General features: G+C 49.1%; 1 long non-coding RNA gene across 1 annotated transcript; it reads left to right on the forward strand.

Moving 5' to 3' along the window:
* The first annotated feature begins 429 nt into the window (after window positions 1-429).
* LOC107322074 lies at window positions 430-16,004 on the forward strand. Its single transcript, XR_001558804.2, has 3 exons — window positions 430-2,511; window positions 11,476-15,033; window positions 15,758-16,004. It is a non-coding gene; the product is annotated as an uncharacterized LOC107322074 (long non-coding RNA).
* The last annotated feature ends 651 nt before the right edge of the window (window positions 16,005-16,655 follow it).

Raw genomic sequence — 16,655 nt, forward strand, 5'->3', positions numbered from 1 at the left:
GCAGTGAGAGCTCTGATAACAGAGTGTCTGTTCCTGCAGAGCCCAGCAATGAGTGGTCCCTGTGCTCAGGTGCAGCCCTGCTGACCCCAGCACAGCACTGCCAGGCTGCAGGAGCTCCATGTGAGCCCTGGAGCTGAAGGTGCCTGCTGCAGCTGCATGGGGTCCCAGTGTGGGGCTCAGTGAGGTCAGAGGAAGCTCTGCGGCTTCTCTGGGTCCAGATGAGAGCAGTGTTTGTGTAGGAGTGTCCTCCCAGAGCTGGGCTGCAGTGCGGTCATACGCTCAGCTCTACCTCCAAGATGCAATCTGTAATTCTCCTGGGGTAGGGCTGGGAGCGTTGCAATCACAACTCCAGCCCTGTGCTTGATAGGAGAGGTGGAGGGGAAATGATTTCCCAAGTCTCTCCTAGGAGCTCTGTTTTCATGTGGAAAAGGCAGAGTAGTGGTGTTGGCTGGAGCAGAAACTCCTCTGAGTGTGTTTTGCTGATGGAAGGTACGGCTTCTTGTGAAGGAACTGGGTGTTTTGAGGATGCATCTGTGCATCAAGGTGCTCCAGAAGGGCTTAGCAAAAACTGCTGTGGTCCAGAGAGAGCGGCACACCCTGCCCAGTGTAGGGCACCATGCTCAGGTCTATGGGACATGTTCTTCTCCTCCCCTCCTTCAAGGAGCCCATTGAAAAAGCACGGAGAGTGTTTTGCTATCGCTGTCTGACTTGCAAATAGCCAACACCGAAACCCTGAAAGATTTACTGGGGGGGCAGAGGACATAATGGCAAAATGGGGGTTTCCACCTCAGTGTGGCTGGGAGCAGTGAGCCCCGGAGCATTGCACCCCACAGCCCTGCTGAGTGCAGCTGGGTCACGTCCCAGACCCTGTAGGATGCCCGTGAGCCACATCCAAGTGTTTGTTGTGGGGTTGCTACTGGAGGCTGTGGCTGAAGGGAGTTTCTCAGGCGTGTTGTTGAGTCACCCGATCCAGGAGGAGCCGGGATGGGAGGTGCGTTGCCCCTGGCCCTGCAGCCGACCCTGGCTGGGGACTGCTATTTAAATCGCCAGCAGAAGTGTCAGTGTATCTGTGACATTTTTCAAAGATGGCTGAGGAGACCAGGAGCTGACAAATGATTCTTCTACTTCTCCTGGCTAATTTTGGATTCTCTGCATTTACCAACAGGTGCTGACACGTCCCCAGGTCCTACAATTCTCCTATGCCTTTATCTGGGGTTTTGCAGCTTCTAAACCTGGGGAGCGGAGAGCGGAGCAATCAGGGCTCACCTCAGCTCTACATCAGTTTTAGTGTTGGGATGAGGGCATGAACTCCATTTCTAAATCAGCTCTAATGTAGTGTACAGACCTATAGAGGTGAGGATGTGGACAAGTGTTCAGAATTTGGAGAAAAATGCATCTGACTGCTTGCTTACATTGCTCTTTTACTGGATATGGATTGAAGGAATCCGAATTACCAATGCCTTAAATAACCACAATATCGGGTAGCAAGAGCACAGAGAACAGAGCTCAGAGCTGCTGCAGGCTGAGCTGCCCTGGGAACTCTGTGAGCCTGGAGTCAAAAGTGCTGACCTGAATAAGAATGAAACCGTTCGAGGCAGCTGAAACTTAGTGCAGAGCCTGACTAAAAGGCCTTCCATTTCACTGCAAGTCACTGTGAATAACTTGCTGTTTCTTGGCTGAAGCTGTGGTGCAAAGAGCAGGAGGCAGCATTACACGGCATGCTTTTCATTGCTGATGTCAGTTTTGATACAGTCCCACTGGGACCATAGAAAGCTCTGCCCTATTATGTTTTGGAACAATAGGATCGCTGCAGAAGAAAGACACCAAGTGTGATCGTGCCAAGCTGATTCCTTCCCAGTCGCAGCCTGAGCAAAACCTCTCAGGAACCAACATCCTCATGTCTTGTGGTGGTCAAAATCAGTGCTCACACCTGTGTGGTGTGGCTCTTATTGGCCTGCCAGTACACCTAATTCTTGCAAGGATTGCATGTTGCATTTCTGCTGTCTTGCAGTGCCATGGGGTGTGCTGGAGCTTGAGCACTGCAAGCACCTAATGCCCGCAGCACTCAGAAAGGCCCATGTGTGTGAGGATGCTGATTTCATGCCTTATCTCCAGTGGTGGCTGAAGTTTGAATGTTTAAGAATCCATATCTCTATCCAAACCTCATTAACATTTGCTTACATCTCTATGGACTTCTTTCTTTGTTGTCGAGGAAGTGCTGATGTCTACTGCCCATGCTTTAACAAATGTTGGGGTTTGAATGACCTCATGATAGCATTTCCACTACAAGGAGGCTGAGTTTTAATCATAAATCTGTGTGATTTATGTGCACCCGGTGGAAGGCAGGGCCAACACAGGAGAGCTCAGGTGTATGCAATGAAGCTGAGTGACCAGAAGGTGGGGAACAAGGATCCACCCCTTCCCAGCCCTCATTTAAGGGTTGGCAGCAGAGGTAGAACTATCTTTCTTGGAGATCCCTGTGCACCTGAGGATATTGCAGGCCTTTTGAAGGTAAGCGGTTTCTTTATCTTATTTCTGTGCCTGCTGCTATTGTGTCTCTGCAGATTGTTACTTGCTGAGGTCTGGGATCTTGCTGCTCTGCTGTCTTGTGCTACATTGTGTTATGCTACAATATCCACATTGCAAAGATGTTGACTGTGAATGAGCAGCACTTGTTGCTGACTGCGGGCTGTTTCAGTTAATGGTGAATAGCAGTTGTTGCTGTGCTGTGTTGACTGGGGGAGCCACCAGGTGTGGTGAGCATCATGTTGGCCTCTTATTTCTGGTTGTGTGGCTCAAAACAAATGCTCGGAGCTTCTCTTGGTAAATAAGCAGTGGGAAGATACGAAAGCTTTCTGAATACAAACAATTTTCACTTAACTATATCATGAGGAAAATAAATACATCAGAGGGGTAAGCACCAGGGAGGAAGAAGAGCTATTTAAACAGGACAATGTTGGCACAAGAACAGATGAAAGTAAGCTGAAGCTCACAAGGCCAATTATTTTGTTCTCCTCCCTCAAGGTGTTTGTCTCCTTAGGATCCATTGTATCCTAGAGGCACAATGGTGCCCATGCATCACCCTTCAGCCTGCCCACAGCTGCATTTTCCTCTTTGACTGGCTTTTCTTGTCTTTTTAGCTGGGATCAGCCTCCATGTTAGCCCCAAGCTACCTTCATACACTTGCCAGTTCCCATCTTACTGCCTGGTTCAATGCTACAGGAGCTAATGGGGTGGGATGGAGGTCTATAGGAACCCACTGGGCAGCTGCTGTTGGGGGGCCTTGACCTAAAGTCCAAGGTTCTGGGCTTCAACCCCAATAACCCACCTGCTTCTCAGCTCCTCAGTATCTCCTGTCAGAAGGTTTCCTTCCTCCTTAACCCTCATAACAAATTGGAAATTGCTATTAAATTTGGAACCTACTCAAGCAGTATGATTGTAACAGTGTTACCTCACACTTCAATAGTATTTTGAGTATGGAAACTGTGAATAAGCAGTTATAATTTGATTTAAACAGCCTCTGCTGCAGGAAACTGGATGTGCAATCTATTAGGAAAGCTGATCTGTTTGAATGTATTTTTGTATGCCTTTACAATTGGATTTCCTCCCACCTTATAACCTGATTTTACTTCAACTCCTGTCTCATTGTATGATCTTCTGTAATGATCAAAGTGATGAGTTACTCACCCTGGAGAAGTGTGTGATTCTCAGAGCATGGAGCTGGAGCGCTCACAGTGCCTGGTGGTTCTCTAAAGCTGCTGTTCCTGGCCATGGGGAGATGGTGTCAGGAGGTGATCTGTGCTAAGAAGTATTTGGAGGAGCCCTTGAGCGATGAGCCTCAAAATGATTGTAATGAATCTCTCCTTCTCCATTTCCTCTCCTCCCCCTAAAATGTACCAAAAGAATATACAGTGCTTTTCAGTTTATGTTATAAACCCACAAGGAAATAAGCCAGAAAGTGATAGGGTACGTCTGAGTTATTAAAGCTGGGTCATACCCTGAAGGAGGTTACAGCAAGAGGAGCCAACATAAATATACGCTCTATTTCTGTTGTACATCCTTCTTACCCTGGGTGGTCTGCAGTCAATTAATGGAACAAGGGGAGAAAAGTGGAATATGTGAATACGAGGGGATAACAGAGCAGCTGATTGGAATCCTGTTCTCATTGATTAATTAATGTTCCTTCTCTGGCCTGGAATTTGGTGGTAGTGTGGTATAAATCTGGAGAAATCCCCCTAATTACTTTTCTGACTGAAGTCCTGCTGCTAGCAGAGCTGTTCCTGTTGAGTGTTCCTAATCCCCTCAATAACAAATGGATGTTCTCAGTCAAATGAATGTAGTGATAAGAAACTCTGTGCTAAACGTGAAGGCTGTGCAGCTGCTCTGCTTTGTATGTCTTCGGGCCTTAATTGTTGGATAACCTGCAAGGGAGGGCTCACAGGCTTTGGGGGAAGGCATAATGCTGGAAGGCATTAATATATTGGCAATGAGTACAGAGAGCGTTATCTCTAAGATCTAGAGCCAAATTCTGGTTCTCATTAAAGTGGTGTGAATCTGGAACATTCTACCTCCAGTGCTGTCACTCAGGATTTGCTCTTGGCGTAATAGGAAGAGAATGGTCCAAAGATTGAACCATTGACCTGTGTGGTGTTTGCCTCCATTGTTTGGTATGGGAAGCCACAAACCTGAGTGTTTCTGTAGGGCAAAGCTAAAGGCTGGGCAGGAGGAGCTCACCTGCATCACAGCATCTGTAAGATCACAGCATCTGTGAGCAGTCTGGGGGAAAGCAGAGCTGTGCTGCAGCACTGAGGGCAGGGTGTGCCCTGCTCGGCCCTACGGGAACAAACAAACACACAGAGCTGGGGAGAAGCCCTGCAGTAACGTCACGGGCTTGTTTTGCTTGCCTATCACACATCTAAACACAATATTTTCTCATTCTTGGGCCCGCATCAATTTCTGACAGTACAATTGGAGGCCAGCGCCTGGAGCATATTGTCTGGAGGAGCTTGCTGAGGAAACTGAGAGTTTGGTCAGCAATTGTAAATATCCTCCCTCCATTGGGTTTGTTTGTTCTGCTGGGCGGCTGGGCTGTGGGACACCCTGGCACCAGGTTAGTGGTGGGAAAGATCCGCTGCTCAGATAAGGATGGGAATAAACTCCACCCACAGAAATGCCAAAGAAAAACCCCTGATTTCTCCATTAATGGCTTTAAGGGGTGGTGAGCTCAAGCACAACAATGGGGTATTGACAATTATGTGCCTCCTTGGCAGGAAAAGGGCTTTCCCCTTGCTCACAGACATCAATGCATCTCTTCTTGGAATTCTTAAGCATTTGCAAATCCAGCAGTGGCTCAGGGATGAGGAATGAAAGAAAAGCACACAGCAAAGAAACCGCAGGTTGGGATGGCTGTGGTCAGCAGCACGCAGCAATGGGGGACTGGGCAGGGGCTGAAGAGAACATGCTCACGTTACTTGTATGGCTGTGGGGATTTCAGATCTGCTCTATGCTGAGAGTTCTCCTAACAGCCATGGCTGTATGCAGCACGCTGCCTTCACTGCAGTGTTCCCTCACTAATGAGTAGGGAAGTGTGGGTCTGTTCCATATTACACCATGTGGATCCAGGAAGGCACACCAAGCCCTGCTTTCTGCTGAATGAGGTTATGCTGTGAAGGCAATGGAGGAGTTCCTAAAATTGCACTGACATCACTGGGAGTGGAGCAGGTCGCAGCAATTGAATTTACTCAATGTAATGTGACTAAAGCAGGGAGGTTGTGACCAACCACTCGCACATTTGCTGGTTTGTGACCAACCTGGACCCTCAAAGCCTTTCTGTAAAACACAGCATGGGTTTCTCTATGGTATGAGGATTGCTCATGGAGAGATGCTAAATGTCACGTGAACCCTGCAGCCTTCCAAGGCACAGATGTGGGACCCAGCCTGCCCTGCTCTATTGTTTGTAGGCTGTATGGAGGCTTATCCCTGGAGGATATCCTGTCTGAGATTGCCCTGTGCCTGTCTGCCCCACGGGGCTGGGCACTCAAAGAATTAATAATGCCAAAGCAGGGCTCATCTGCAGGGCATGGGACTGCACTCTCCCTGGGATTTAGTGCTGTGCTCTGGTTCCTTTCCTCAGGGCATAACTGCAGCTGCTTGGTGCCAGCAGGGATGGGTGCTGCAGACATGGGTGTCCCCAGCCTGAAGGGCCCTGCTGGGGCAGCAGCACCCAGTCTGTTCCCATCAGCTCTCAGCAGACACAGGACAAATGGTTCTCAAACAGCTTTTCTCACTGAATAGTGCAGTTTTGGTGACACTGAGATGTTTTCTGTGCCTATGTAATGTTTGCTGAAGCTTCTGTTTAGGTTCTCAGGGTTTTTTTTCCTCATCTCAAAGCAATGACAGGGCAGGGACAAGCTGAGGTGACAGAGCTGGTTGTGTGCATGTGGTTCCATTATTTCATGAAGAGAAATCGAGCTTTTCAGCTCATTCATTAACCTCCAGGATTCTTAGGCGTTCATATGAAAGTGATAATGCTGTTCATTTATTTCAAGTGGCTGCTATATATTTCATTAGTAACAGGAACATGAAAGTGCTCCCTTTGGGTGTAAATGGCAAATCATGGTTTTGTACTAAACTGCTTTCCTGTGGGACATGGAGAAGAAACATCGGAAAAGAAACCAAAAATGAAACCTTAATGCTTCTAGAGAATCCGCTTTGTTACCTGTAATTGAAAGAAGGAGAAGAGGGAAGTCCACAGTGCTTTAATCAGAGCTAAGGGGGGCTGGGAAGGGGGCTCTGGTGGAGATGTCTGGGGCTGGTGGATGCCCACAGGTCCCTGTCATTGTGGAAGGGGTTGGATCTCAGACTTTTCTGCTGCTCGGTGGGGCTGGGAGCAGTGAGGTGCCATTGCTTTCCTGGTCTAATTGATCCTCATTCAACTCTCCTAAACTCAGCTGGCTCTGTTGGCTGGGTGCTGGTTCTTGAGCAGCGCCAGGGCAGTCGGAGAGGATTTGTTGTATTAGCAGCTATAAATCACAGCCCTGCACTGAGCCGGCTCAGCTCCCAGCTCCTTCATTCTCCTGTCAGGAAAAACAGATGGTTGTTGTCCTCCCCCAGCATCTCTGGGATGCACCATGAATTACACGGGTGTGTGCTCCTGAGGGTGTGTGGGAAACCCAGCCGTGCTCAGCTTTTGAACTGTACAAGATGCGACCAGAATTTGGATTTCACTTCCTGCAGAGGGGAGAAAAATATCTGTTAGTTGCTGCTGTTTGGCAGATGCTGGAGAGGAGTGGGCACCTATTCCAGGGCACAGAGCCTCCCCTTGGGCTGCAGCACTGGGAGTGTGGCTCCTGCAGAAGTTGTAGCACAAATAACTCGTTTCAGCACTTCATTTGGCTACAAGCTCCTTTGGAGCTGGCTCAAGTCTGGATTTTAATGAGCTGAGAAGACTTGAGGTCTTCTGTGCCCAGGCTTAACATTCACCAGAAATTCAGCTTTTTTTGTGTGTGTTTCATATGAGGGAAGCAGAAACATGACTGAGGCAAGAAGCCGAATTCCTCCCCAGGGAGGTTGTCTGTAATGATGCAGAGTCTGTGAGACTTTATCCTGGGGATGGAATGATGCTGTGACTGAGATCCAAGGGGCAATGGGGACAGCTGGAGCCCATCTCCCTCCACCTGGCGTGGATGCGGTGCCGCAAGTTCTTGATGTTGGCCCATGGGCTGTGATGAGGTTACTGCAATACTGACTCACTTGGCAGATGGACGCAGCCCATGAGTCACCCTGAATCACATCCGCTGCATCTCGGGATGCATTTCTGCTCTTGAAGCCTTTGATGTGAGCTGTATGTCTGATTCCTTGGAAACTGCTTCCCTTAATTAAATCAAAGGAAAAGCATCATTGGAGCTCAAAGACCCAATTAGCAGGAAAAGCAAACTCCAGCTCTGAGCATTTAAACCCATTTCTGGCAGGACATGCTGAGCTCTGCTTTGTCAGCCAGGAGTTTCCAAAGGGCACTGACTGTTGCAAATGGCGCGATGATGCTGATCACAAAAACCCCTATAAATATCTTGTGGAGTTGGGCAGAGAAGTTCCGGTGCTGCTACTGAGCATGCACTCATTGATGAGCACAATCAAAAGGGAAGATCCTTTTTCTGCACGTCCTGGGCCTATTAAGTGTTCTTCCATCACCTTTGGTGCGTGACCTGGTGAGCCCAGAGAGGTTCTTTCATCACTCCTGCTGCAACAAATGGGCAAACAAAAGTTGAACCAATATAAAGTGTTTGCTGAGAAAGAGAAGTGGGAAGATTTGCTGCCAGTAAGCAAAGGAAAACAAAACCAAATAGATTGAAGCTTTGCTGGAGAGCAGAAAAACAACTCTCTGCTCTCCTACCAGCTGGGTGGAGGTGTTTGGGGTGAGCTGTGTGGGTTGTGTGCTGTCCCCAGTGTCTGCAGAGATCACTCCCTATGGGTCCATCTGTGGGGCTGTGCAAATGAGAGCAGGGAAGGTGTCCTACTTGAGTCTGCAGCCCTGATACACACACATTATTTCCTTCTCTGCTCAGCTCTCTCCCATTGCCACCAGTTAGATGCCCTAACCAAGGGTGTTGCAGGTGGGTTTGTTGTGGATCTGGAATCCCAGGGAGAGGGCCCTCGGGGCTGCAAGGGGCTCTACCTGCTGTTGCTATTACAGTGGTGCTGATATCTTGATGGTTGGATGTAGGTGTCTGGCTAACTGGGACAGGGGTGTGTGCCCAGGATGCAGTGGGGTGAGCCTGTACACATGCATGTCAAGCAGCAAACCCCACACATCTGCAGGCAGAGCAGCTGTGCTGTGCCATCTGCTCTGAGTCACTGTCAAATTCCCACATTGTGCAGTTTCTGGGAAGAGCCATTGCTAGTGCTGCTGTGGGCAATGCTGCGGTGGCAGCCTGCACGCTTGGCCCCAGGATTTCTGCATGGCCATTCACAGCTGTGCCCATTCCATGCAGCATCTGGTGGCAGCCAGGGGGGGACTCATCCTTTGTGGGCATCTCTTCATCCTTGCTGTGTGTTGGTGGGAACCTGGATGTGTCCTTCCCGCTGTGGGATGGGGCAGCTCTGTCCAATTCTGTATGTGGTCACTTTTACCCCAGTGTTGGTGTGTTTGCAGAGCTGAAGTTAAAGCAAAATGCACAGGCAGATATTGTCATCTATGTGGGGACAAGTGCACATGGTTTGGCTGCAGATGTTGTTTAAGTATGCATGGAGTTATGGAATCACTCTAAACACATTATTTTTTAATTATTAAACATTTGCAGACTTTCCTTCTGTCTAATCTATTGCAAAGTGGCAGCACTGCAAATTTGGCCTTTCCTGGGTTAAAGGAACTGGGTTCATTGTGCAGGATCCCATGTGTTTGTGGTTGTTGAGTTCAGCATTTTGGTGAGTGTTTTTGGAGGAGTGATTCATGTGTTTTTGCTCAGGGCTAACTCCTCCATTCCAGCTCAGAGCAGGCCAGCAATGATATGGGCTTAGTTCTGTGACTTCCACTTTGCTAATCCAAACCCAGAACTAAGAGTGGCTCAGATCTGGCTTCCAAACTAACTTAAATGATCTTAAACTGAAGCTGAGGGCTTTGTCAGAATATAGACCTTCTTTTAAAGCACTCTTATTCCATCATTGATCTTCTCTTTGCCAAAAGAATGACAGAGAGGTTTCTCTTTTCTTTCAATGAGTGTCAATACCAGAAAACTGCCGGTGAAACCTGGTGAAATAGTGAAATTGCAGAAGGGTTTTGGATTCCCCTTTGATCCCCAATTCAGTGGAAGGGGAATCCTCTCTCTGCTATGCAGGCTCCTGCATTTGGGGGAGCAGCACTCTCTGCAGCTGCAGCAGGGAGCACCAATGGTGCAGCATTTCATTGCACTGCACGTTTGAGTGCCTCCAAAACCCAGCACTGCTGTGTCTGTGTGCGTGAACTGAACATCTGGGAGAGGTTAGGGTCAAGCATATAAATGGGGGGAGCACAGCACATTTCATTAAAATACTCAATCTGTGACGTCAATTGAACCGATTGAGCCCTTCTGCGTTGTAGTCGGGGAACCATTAACTTTATCCAGTGGAGAATGTTTATATGGAAAATATGAGGCCAGGAAGTTTCTCTTGATTGTGACATGAAGTCTATCAAAGTAGCTCCTGCTTTTCTTTTTGTTATATATGTATGTGCTGCTTTTCCACCCTGCTGCTATAACAGCAGCCATGTCCCTGCTTCTTGAGGTGCCTTTTACCCCCATCTCTACAGCCCTACCCCTCCTTGCACCCTTGGGTGCTGCTGAGCTGCTCTGTGTTCTGCCATTGCACAGGCAGCTTCCTACAACACGTGCATGGGTTGGCTGTGCTCCAAAATACACTTGGAAGAATTAAGGTTAAAGCATGCAATAGAAAGTAGCTGCCATGGGAACAAAACTTCTACTCTTGTAGTTCTCCAAAAGAAATGAAGGCAGCATGTGCAAAGAACAGCCCCAAATATCAGGGGATGGGGGTACCTTACTCCAGTGTGCCTGGAGAGCATTTGCTGCTCTGCTGAGAGAAGCATTTCAGGCACACTGTGTGGGCACGGAGCTCCTGCAGTGTAGGTCCCTTCATTTGAGCATCATTCTCTTTGCCATTCCCTTCTAGCTCTCTGTTTTCTTACTGTCAGTTTATGAGAAAGGAGTTTTTACCCTGTGTTTTAAATCTTGGGTGTGTATTTTTGTTGTGTATTTTCCTGAAACGCTCACATCTTAAAGAGATGGCCCAACTTCTCCCCATCACCTTGGCAGTGTTTGTCATGGGTGAGCTCAGCCTGGGGCGCCTTGAACCGTTCCTCTTTGGGAAGGGGCTCTCTGCAGGTGGGCTTCTAGTTTTTAAACTTGAAAGAGATTTTGTTTAACTTCTGAGCAAGCCCTTTGCTTTTGGTGACCTGCTCTCAAGCATTCAGACCAGCTGGGAAAACAAGAGAGCCTTCAAAGCTTCTGTGTCTGCTGAAGGCATGGCAGAAACTATGAGAAAAATTGGTTCCTTGCTGTGCAGTGGGTTGGTCCTATGGAGCCTGCATGTTGGCTTGGTGGAACTTACTTTACCTCTGAGCACCTGTATCTCCTTGGCAAGATCAGGGATCTCATTTACATCCTCTTATGTCCCACAGTTTCCAAAATCCACACAATGCTGCTTTAGCACTGTGCTTTGTGAAGCAGCAGGACTGGGGATGGCCGCTGGCGGAGCTCAGGCAGCAGTTTGCTGAGGCAAAGCACAAAGCTGCTTTTCAAAGCCATGTATGTGAGGCTCTAGAGGTCACAGTGTAGGACGGGTCAGCCCGTGTGTTGTTTAAAAAGCATTACAATACTCAAAATGAAAACGCTTCTTTTTTTTCCCCCCTTTGGATCACTGCAATCAACTGAAGTGCTTCCAGACCAACTGTTTGAAATTGGATATTTAATTTCTTTTGTTGTTTAGTGCTGGGTCTCCACGTTGCTGGAACAACAACAACAAAGAGGCCAATCTTTACAACGTCGGAACAGTTTGCCAAGCTTAAGAACCTCATTTTGTACTTTAATTGGCTGACCTGCTGGAATAAGAATGAAAACCCCACTTGGCTGCACTCTGCTCATTGCTCAGTACAGGGCAGTGCCCATGGTGAGGAGCAGGATTGTCACCATCTGTGTCCTGTCAATGTACAGAAGTGTTCCTGCTGCCATTTTTAGGGAAAAGCAACATGAGGTATTGGGGCAAAGCTCAGCCTGAACTGTGGCCATTAGACCTTTCTTGGTTTGTCTTCTAAACAAATCTTGTGTAAAACTCTAAGCAGGGCCTGATCTCAAAGCAGAGCTGTCCTTGGGCAGGAGTTCACACAAGTGGATCTGTACCTTCCTTGGGGTTTTAGGCAGCTGTGCTCTGCAGTGCTGGGGAAGCTCAGGACAAGTTGTCATTTCTTGTTGTGCTTGTGAATGTCTTTGTGGTCTCCTTCACACAACCCCGACTTCCACCTCTGTCCAGGGCTCTTTGCTGAGATGTTGGATGTGAGTTCAGCTGAATTTTTGGGTGGGAGAGCTGACGTACATTGACAGGAACAGACTGAAGCCGGGATGTCGTGAAATAATGGTAACAAGCTCTGATGAATGACATCAAAACTTGACTGAAGCAAAGCCTAACGCGATATACAGAGAGCCAGAAGACAGATAGGAACCGTGGAGGAAGCTGAGGAGGAACAATGAGGCCATGATAAGATAGCGCCTGGGGGAACACAATGCAAAAGTGACTGGGGCAGCAGAAACTGTGGCTGGTGCCAAGAAAGAAACAGCGTGGTAGCACTGATGGTCATATATATCAATGGTCTGAGGAGAGCCCAAGGGTTGGGAGCAAGGCTGGAAGGAGACCAGAGTCCCAGACCTCACAGCACAGTGGACGTGGTTCCCTTGTTGCTGAAGATGGAAAGGCCACTTGCTTTGGACCACTTTTATCCAAGGGAATACAAAATAAAAACATGGGTGTGGAAGAAACAGAGAGAGGAAAAAAATATCCTGATGGTAAATGGGGTGGAAGTGGGTGAGGCAAGGGAACGGGATTCAGATCAGGCTGACACTGGTTATTTATTGCTGTTTGTATCTCCATATCTTACATCTCAAGAGGAAGGCGAAGGCTTTGTCCGCCAGGGCTGTTATCAGCCTGGCAGCAGCCGGGTTCCCATGGCTGTGTCCCTTTAGTGGTGGTGATGCTGGGCTGACCCTGTGCTGGCTTTGAGGTGGGTGATGGGAACGTGTGGTTCTCAGGTAGCAATGGGCTGCTGTTGTGCTCAGCTGAACACTGGAGCATGTGAAGTCATTCAAAGAGGTTTGCAGTGGAGATGATGCTGATGAGTTCTGAACGTGGTGGGGTGGCACTGTCCAAGGAGGCCATCCTTGCTCAGCAGAACATGTCAGCATGTGCATAGCTGTAGGCATCTAATGAGTGCTGAGGCCTTGGCACAAGGCTGTACCTGACCCCCTTCTCTTTTCCTGAATTGAGCTCACACCGTAACACTCCACTAACAGGGAATCAGGGACAGCAAAGCCAGTCTTGCTCTAATTTTCATATTCATTCCCAGAGGTTACTTGGCAAAATTGTACTCTGTGCTCTTTTAAGTAGAAATCTAGGACATCATTGTTTGAATAGAGAGCTACAAGTGATAAAAATCTGTTTGTACCGCAATATCTCCAGCCAAATGATTGACGTATGTGCTCCCGTCCTTCTATTGATGTAACTTTTCAATTTCCTGCTGGTGTCTAAGTTTGATTTATTTCTTTTTTTACAAAGAGCACTGAGAGCTTTTTCTGTCAGTTTGTGCCTGTTCTGCCTTCTACCCATGTGTGGGCAGGGAGCCTCTACCAGTTCCCAGCTGGTTGAAGTCCTTTGGTTCCTTGGAAAGTAGCTCCATGCTGCTGGTTGTCCCAGGGTAAGTGGAGTCTTGAAAGCAAGTCAGGAAAAAGCAGATTGAATTCAGAAGCAAAACTGATTTATTGCCTGCAGATTTGTAACATGGTTGCTCCAATGTGACTCTGGAGTAGTGATGTACCTCCTACAACTCACCCCATGGAGGTTTATGTGAGGTACATGAAACATAAACACCCATGTTGCCCTATGGGAAGATGTGTAGGTTTTGCCCTTAGCAGCTCTTTCTCCAAAGGCAACTGGTGCACAGAGCTGAACACCTTGCCTTGAAATCCATTTCTGTTCTGCAAAGCACATGAGCAGGGCTGGGGACGTGAGGGAAATGAGTCCCTGGCTGAAGTGTTTTCTATGGCACAAAGGGGGAGCAGTGCACTGAGTGGGATTTGCTTCATGTGGCACCAAGCAGAGCGGGACTGATGCCAGCGGAGACCGGCAGCAGGAGCTGAGGGTGGGGGGCACCGGCCCCCATATGGGGGGGCTGCTGGGTGCGATGGGGGCTGGGCAGTGGTGGATTGCTGGGCTGCATCTGCCACCTCCCGGCGGATCGTGCTGCCGAGATCCATCCCTGTTCAGCTGAGACCTTCACCTGCAAATCGACTTAGCAGGGAGGAAATTAGATTGAAGTCAGTGCGTCGGCCTGGTGAGCATAGGTGCGTTTTTCGTAGCTACGGTGCGTTTTTCCTTTCTATATTCCACCCTGAATTTCCGCTCCTCCACTAAAAGGAGCATCATAGCGGCTGTTTTCTAAAGCTGTAAAGATCGAATAGATTTACAAATCGTGAGCACAAAGCGAGGAATGGATTAAACGCGCTACTTAAACGCTACAAAACCCAACAGCCGGGGGTCTGTCCCCCACCCGGGGGTCTCAGGCTCCATCGCCGCTGTGTGCTGCCCCCTGACGGCACAGACTGGAGCCGCTCCGGGGCTCAGCGGGGAGGGAGCAGCAGCGTCCCCGTGTGGCTCCGGGGTTCAGAATGGAGGAGATTTATTTCCCGGGGCTATTTCTAGCAATGACACCGCGGTTAAGCCAATCATCCCGGCGCTGACGGCTTCACACCGGGCGGCACATCCGAGGCAGCGCCGCCTGCCCTTGGGGGCTGCACTATGGGCTCCTCCAGGCAACGTGCTCGTGGGGTCCCACGGGCTCCTTTTCCCAAGGCTTATCACGTTCATTGCTGTTCTCTGGCAGCACAGACGTTCAGTGCAGTTTGTGTGATAAGCTCTGCTTCTCCATGCGGTGTGAAGTTACACTGGTGCTACTCGGCATCACCAGGTGCTCATCCTCACCATGTAGGATCATCTCGAAGCGTGTCTCCTGCAGTGCCCGGTCTGTGCTTATTTCCTCTGGATACAGATCTGCCCTGAGCTAACAGGGCTGTGGGGCTGCTCTTGGCCTTGAGGCGGGCGCCGTGTGGCCCCATGACATATTTCTTACTCACAGCTTAGACGCTCCGGATCCGATTCCCGCTGACATGTAAAGCCCTTTTCCACAGCTCCAGCAGCATTAAGACGGTGACAGCCTAATCCTTCCCTAAAGCCCTCCTGTGCTGTAATGCTGATCAAAACCTTCGGGTTCTGTGTGGTGAGGTGAGTGTGCTGACGTGGGGTCTGGGTGCTCAGCAGCGTTGCCTGCTGCCCTTCCCCACAGCCATCCCTGCTGCTGCACACTGTGCTGTGGAGGAGGGACTGGGCTTCCATAGAACAGGGCAGGGCAAAAAGGTGCTGGAATCAGAATCAGGCCAATTAGACTTTGAGAATAGTTACCTTGCTTTTCTCCTCATCTATCTCTGTACTCATTACAATAGAGTGGTTTTATCCAGCCCACAGCTGCAGTGAGCACATCTGGAGCCCAAACCCACCTTTAGGGCCTGTTCTACAAAACGCCCTTTGAGGAGACTCATTTTGGTGCCCACCTGTGGAAAGAGAGTCCCTGAATAATAGAGATGTTTTGCCATCAATATAGCATTCAAATTTAGCTTCTGCCACTGCAGGCAACGCGGCATTAAACGAAGGAGCTTAAGTTATTAAACTGAGCTGCTTTAATCATCCAGTTCGTGGAAATCCATTGCTACAGGAGACCTGAGGATTAATGTATTTTTACCGCAAAGCCAATACATCTATTCTGATCAGTTAGCGGTCACTCACTCGTGCATATGAAACTTCACTGTCCGGGTTTGCACTCCGTAGTATGGGATCAAATGGAGTTTTATTTGGAGATTGACCCTGTTACCTTGAATCTCATCATTCTGGTAGCTAGCTACGTGATTTTGCTCCTGGTTTTCCTGATCTCCTGTGTGCTCTACGACTGCAGGGGGAAGGATCCCAGCAAGGAGTATGCTCCCGAGGTCCCGGCCAGCAGCCAGCCCCCCATCCGGCTGGTGGTGATGCAGCAGGGCGCCCCGGGCACCCGCTGGGCAAAGGGGCTCGTCTCTGCTTACGAGACCTCTCCTGACCTGCAGGGGAAAAGGACTACAGTGGTGTGAGGGCCTTGTGCTCTGCCGACCTGCCTGCCTCAGCACCTCTGTTTACTCTCTGTTTGCTAAAGGATAACAAGTCCACAAGGTAAGCTGAGATGCCGATTTATTTGCTGTGGGGTCAGATGGATGGCTTCGGTTATTGTGCTATTGAGCAGAGCTTTGTGCAGCCAGCACAGTTTGCACTGGGCTGGGACCTGTGCTGCACCCCAGCCATGCAGGTGACAAACAGGGTTGGTGGTGTGATGCTGTGCCACATACTGTGCTGAAGCAGTGATGCTGAATGCCTTGTTCTGTTAGTTCAGCACCAAAAACGTGCAATTAACTGCAAGTTCCAGCTGCTTTGGGCAAAACTTGGCAGCAATTTAGCCGTTCAGTGATAAGGGATCCCTGTGATTCTGTGATTGGGTGCTCACGGCTGTTTTCTTTGTTGGTGTGAGATGCTGTATGAAATGCCACAATGAGGAGACACTGCTTGTTAGCTCTCTTCTCTCACAGCAATACTATTTGGCATTAAGCTTCACAAGAGGCAGCCCCCAGCCTGCAGGAGAGCCCCAGGGGCAAATCCAGAACCCACTCCCCACTGCTGTGGGTCACTGCTCTGTGGGCACAAACCCTGCCCCAGTTTCTCCATCTGTGAATAGGAGCAGTAATTGTTACACAGCCGGGGTGTCAGGTTGAGTTAATTAATATTTATGAAGGAACTTCAGATCCTTCCATGGGCAGTGCTATGGA

The sequence above is a fragment of the Coturnix japonica genome, chromosome 18 (assembly GCF_001577835.2).
Source record: "Coturnix japonica isolate 7356 chromosome 18, Coturnix japonica 2.1, whole genome shotgun sequence".
NCBI classification, from domain to species: Eukaryota; Metazoa; Chordata; class Aves; order Galliformes; family Phasianidae; genus Coturnix; species Coturnix japonica.